The following is a 5,979-nucleotide window of genomic DNA, read 5'->3' on the forward strand; positions in this document are numbered from 1 at the left end:
CGCTCTACCAACTGAGCTAACCAGGGGTTAGACGTCAGTAGAGCAAACGGGTTTTATCAGCTGCCACCAGTCTAACACCAACAAGGGTGAAGCTTGCAATTTAATGTGATAATTATAATGCAATTAAATGCAAAGGGGCAAGCGAGCTGGACAATAATGATGAAAATAATCCCTGGAGAAGGGAAACAAGAGGGACAAGGGACAAACATAAATCTCCAAACACAGCTAGGTGACTGGTGCGCGACCGAAAAAATCCGCCTGGTCCGGGTATCGAACCCGGGACCTCTCCATTACAAGTGGAGCGCTCTACCAACTGAGCTAACCAGGGGTTAGACGTCAGTAGAGCAAACGGGTTTTATCAGCTGCCACCAGTCTAACACCAACAAGGGTGAAGCTTGCAATTTAATGTTATAATTATAATGCAATTAAATGCAAAGGGGCAAGCGAGCTGGACAAGAATGATGAAAATAATCCCTGGAGAAGGGGAACAAGAGGGACAAGGGACAAACATAAATCTTCAAACACAGCTAGGTGACTGGCGAGTGACCGAAAAAATCCGCCTGGTCCGGGTAGACTGGTGGCAGCTGATAAAACCCGTTTGCTCTACTGACGTCCAACCCCTGGTTAGCTCAGTTGGTAGAGCGCTCCACTTGTAATGGAGAGGTCCCGGGTTCGATACCCGGAACAGGCGGATTTTTTCGGTCGCTCACCAGTCACCTAGCTGTGTTTGGAGATTTATGTTTGTCCCTTGTCCCTCTTGTTCCCCTTCTCCAGGGATTATTTTCATCATTATTGTCCAGCTCGCTTGCCCCTTTGCATTTAATTGCATTATAATTATAACATTGAATTGCAAGCTTCACCCTTGTTGGTGTTAGACTGGTGGCAGCTGATAAAACCCGTTTTCTCTACTGACGTCTAACCCCTGGTTAGCTCAGTTGGTAGAGCGCTCCACTTGTAATGGAGAGGTCCCGGGTTCGATACCCGGACCAGGCGGATTTTTTCGGTCGCTCACCAGTCACCTAGCTGTGTTTGGAGATTTATGTTTGTCCCTTGTCCCTCTTGTTCCCCTTCTCGAGGGATTATTTTCATCATTATTGTCCAGTTCGCTTGCCCCTTTGCATTTAATTGCATTATAATTATAACATTAAATTGCAAGCTTCACCCTTGTTGGTGTTAGACTGGTGGCAGCTGATAAAACCCGTTTGCTCTACTGACGTCTAACCCCTGGTTAGCTCAGTTGGTAGAGCGCTCCACTTGTAATGGAGAGGTCCCGGGTTCGATACCCGGACCAGGCGGATTTTTTCGGTCGCTCACCAGTCACCTAGCTGTGTTTGGAGATTTATGTTTGTCCCTTGTCCCTCTTGTTCCCCTTCTCGAGGGATTATTTTCATCATTATTGTCCAGCTCGCTTGCCCCTTTGCATTTAATTGCATTATAATTATAACATTAAATTGCAAGCTTCACCCTTGTTGGTGTTAGACTGGTGGCAGCTGATGAAACCCGTTTGCTCTACTGACGTCTAACCCCTGGTTAGCTCAGTTGGTAGAGCGCTCCACTTGTAATGGAGAGGTCCCGGGTTCGATACCCGGACCAGGCGGATTTTTTCGGTCGCTCACCAGTCACCTAGCTGTGTTTGGAGATTTATGTTCGTCCCTTGTCCCTCTTGTTCCCCTTCTCCAGGGATTATTTTCATCATAAAATACAATATAGTTCTAAATTTGAAGCTGATCTATTTACAGGTGTATAGACCATTCCATTTAGCGCTCTCTGGGCGGCGCCATTTTGTTCGACCGCAGCACTATCTCCACACATCCGAGAACTTCAGCGGGTTCGGCGGGATAAAAGGAGAGAGAGGGCACGCGCGTGACTCCGCTAGCAGACGACAAACCGGGAGGTTGCCGTTCTCCATCTTTGGGCTGTATCGGTGGGCTCTACCAATACCACCTAGAACACAAGGCCTGCGCGTTTCCTCCTCTAAACGTCATATCTAGTAGATCCCCGCAGCGCCCCCTAGGTAGCCCGGATGAGCTCCATCGTCTGCTACATCGTCTGCTCCATCGCCTGCTGCCTCGCCTGCTTCAGTGATCGTGCTGAGAACGAGTTTACGTGGCTAAGATCGGCAATCTTGATGGTGTCGCATGCACGTCGCAAATGAACTGTGGTAGCTCGTCATTAGCTAGCGCTAAGCAGTTGCGCACGCAGCTGTGGCCGCCAGTAAATGCGGCGCAGTTCCTCCGAAAACCCACGAGAGGGGCGGCGAACGCCGATAAAGGACTCGGAGTCTACGTAAGCAGACGCTTTGTGAGCCCCGTTTCGTCACCGCAACAGCTGAAACAATTCATTACGGTCAGTCCGCTTGCGAAGCGGAATCCACTGATCGCAACTGCAACGACAATCAAATAACAACGCACGCATAAACAAAGATAAAGCAGTCTATTTAGCGGCCTTAAACGCCACTCGGGGGAATCACACGAGTTTGGAGCGCATATGGGAAGCGGAAAAAAGGCATTTAGCTACTCGAACTACGTCGTAAGAGGTTACTGTTGATCCGTTACAGACTGCGTTGTCACAGTTTCTTACCTGAATATGTGATCATTAAAACGTGTGCAAACAACATGTTAAGATTATTAGAGCAAGCGAACCAGCCGCTGCAATAAAAAAAAAAAAAAAAAAAAGTAACGAGAAAATGACCGTGGAAACATTTTCCGAACTTTGCAGGAAAGATGGGGTCCCCTTCTCGGACGAAAATAAAGAGAAATGGGGAACAAGTAGCGAACAACGGCGAATAAAACAAAACTTTAGCAGACGATAGAAAAATACAAATCACCCTGCAAAATCTCCTTCAACGACGACGGTCATTGCGGTGCATAGGAAAAAAAAAAAAAAAAAAAAAGGAAAGCAGCAGCATAAAAAAAAGAGCTTCTCTTTTCTTTTTGTTGTTTGTTTTAGCTTAATTTTAATGTTACAGCAACTTAATTACTCACGTTTGTTCGGTCTTCGGGAAGTGGAAGAATGACTTTCTAACACATCGCAAAAACTTGTGTTTGCAGTGGTAGGCAGCACATGACACGCCTTGGTGTATGCCCGAAGGCAGCCAGTTGAACAACAAACGATGACCCATAGCAGACGTTCCGGCGTAGACAAATAAAATTCGAATATAAATGTATAACGAGCTTGCACATTTTAATATATTTAAAAAATACCAAAAAAGCACCATATGACGCTTTCGAATTAGAAACTCAAAGGCGGAAATAGGAGGTTATCGCAGACGACAGTGGAAGAAAACAACAACAACAAAGTTGCAGACGGCTCTCAAAATGTCCGGGCACAGCGTAGCAAACGGACTGGCGGTAGTAAGCGCCGAACTGAAGGAAACAGAGCAAAAACTAATCCAAACAAGTCAAAACAAACTACGCGATGGTTCGAACATAAACAAAAAGGGGGAAAAAACACAAACCAAAACCACATAAAAGCAGGAGGAAGAAAGAACACGACGTCGTAGCGTCCCCTCGAAAATAAAAAGAAAGTAGACTTGGAAAAATGGAAAGAGTTGCTGGACGGTCTAAAGGGTGCCGGCTTTTATTGTAGAAGGCGATGAAGACGTTAGACGTCCGGGCGCTAACAATCGGAACTTGTGCAACCGAAATCACCTTCTTTTTCTTTTGCACTAAAATGCTCTCCTCGTTTGTTTCTTTTTTTCTTTTTTTTTTTGGACGTGCTAAAAGTTTGCTTTGCTTGTAACTCCGCTTTTATTAGTTTCAGTTTCAGTAATAGCGTCAGATTTGCATGTGCACAATCGAATTCTTCCAGAGCATACTGACATCGCAATAACGTGCGTGGTTTGAAATTGACTTTTGCTTCTTCACCCTATTCGCCTATTCGACAAAACAGTTATTAGCAAGACATTCATGAGAGATGGGAACTGCGACAACAAAACAAATTGATTGATAAGAACAGTAAAGTTGAAACGTAATTACGTTCTACAATGTTTCTACATTGCCCTATTTTCAAAAGACAGTGTGAAGGTACATTCGTGTTTTGTCTCGCTTACATTAGTGGTGACAGGGTGTTTTCTTTATGAGAGTCCCAAAATTGCAACTGAAAACTCTAACATCTTTCCCACGCGAAGAAAATGTCCTTCCCTTATGAGGAGGCACCTATTTTTCTAGCATTCAAAGCAGGGAATACCCGTGACACCTCTTTTTTATTGGTCACCTTGCACGGAAATGGGCAAAACCAATGCGTAGCGGAGAATTCGTCTGCTAGCGGAGGCTCTGAGCTCGCCAGGGGCGCTGCGATGACGCCCGTGCTCCGCGGGGCGCCTACTCTCGTCAAGCTTCGGGGTGTTTGCCGCTTGGGGCGGGTCGGGGATCTACTAACGAAACGTCATGCGCAGGCCTTGTCTTCTAGGTGGTATTGGCTCTACCCAACATCGAACTCTCGCTCGTGGCTGCCGTTGTGAAGTGGTTCGCGTTCTTAGAATAGTTGTGGCTACTCCAAAATCAGCCTATAGCTCTCTGTTGTTCTATTTTGCTAAATGATCAACTAGCATATCTTTTTTCCGTTACTTAAATAGCAGTTGAGTAAGCCGGCAGTACTACCCTCAACTACTGCTTGTATTGCGGCAGGAGAGCACGTTTTATTTATTATTTCAGACTTCCACTCATGGTCGCTAAAGGCCTACACCAGTACGAACTTTTGTATATAGTAAAAAAGGTACAGCAACCGGATTTACTTTTCACCAAAGAGACCGGCCAATCTGACACAGTTTTTCCTATTTTTTTCTTTTATTTGCACGCAGGTAACAGCTCCATTGGACCCTGTGAGTCTTTTTATCTAGCATAATATTACACGGCAACTGGTATACCAAAATCTGCGCATCTGCGCTTGAAAGTTACAAAATGACGCGATTTTAAACAGAGTTTGCACGCCCACTCGGCGGAGCGGACGGCATTCGGGGTGAAAGGGGGAGTGCATTTTTTTTTTTTCTTTTACCCTCTCTGCTATGACCCTAATGGAACGTAACTCTTTACTCTTGTACTTAAACATTTTGATTCAGGTAAAATATATGTTACTGGTAAACAAAGGGATGTGGAGTCTTATGAACACGACGTTATGTATGTTAATGTAGATTTTTTCTACTCTTGCGTCGAAATTAGATAACTGAATTTAATATTTCTGGTACCTAAAAACAAAAGTAAATTGCACGGACGATCGAAGAAACTATATAGTTCAACGCGAAAAATATATTCTCAATTTAGCGGTTCAAACCGGTTCGAACCGGTTTGAACCGTTATTTTTTGCTCCCCGGAACTGAACCGGAACCGAACCGAAAGCCGTGAACCCGAACCGGAACTGAACCGATAAAAATTTCAGTTCGACACTCTGGATGTGATTGCTGCCCCAAAGGAGCTAACCCTGATACATCCTGCTACGTTTTGCCAAAATATGGGTAATCTGAGCCAATCCTGCGCCAAAGGACCAATTTCGGTCGCCTTTCAAAAACGAAACTAAATGGTGCCGTAGTTGATCATGACTGAGCTACTTTGCGCAAGCGGCCCCACGACACAAAGTTCCCGCCGTCTCCCGTTTCGCGCTCCCATCGTCTCGTAGGTCTCGTCTCGCTTCTTTTTAAAATTTTTGCAACGATAGATGCAAGTGTGTGCAGACGCTCCGACGCTAGCGTGCCGGGTACCAGCCATGCCGTCATGCTGTGACCCTGGGTTAGCTGGCTCAACGACACACGAACTTGGCTTAAAGGCGAGGTGGCGCTAGTCACTGCCTAATAGTGGTCTCGGTGGAAAGGAAGCACCCATTTAATCCATTTGTCTAAAAAAGCCGCAAAAATGTCATGACAAATAAAACTTTTACGCAATAAAATTAACTATTACTTATTAAAATAATTCAAACAATAAACAGAAAGATTTTTTAAGTGGAGCACTTCCTTTCTGGCTCTAATAAAACAATTGTTTATCTGTC

This window comes from Ixodes scapularis, unplaced genomic scaffold, assembly GCF_016920785.2.
Source record: "Ixodes scapularis isolate PalLabHiFi unplaced genomic scaffold, ASM1692078v2 PGA_scaffold1__304_contigs__length_218370807, whole genome shotgun sequence".
In the NCBI taxonomy this organism is placed as follows: Eukaryota; Metazoa; Arthropoda; class Arachnida; order Ixodida; family Ixodidae; genus Ixodes; species Ixodes scapularis.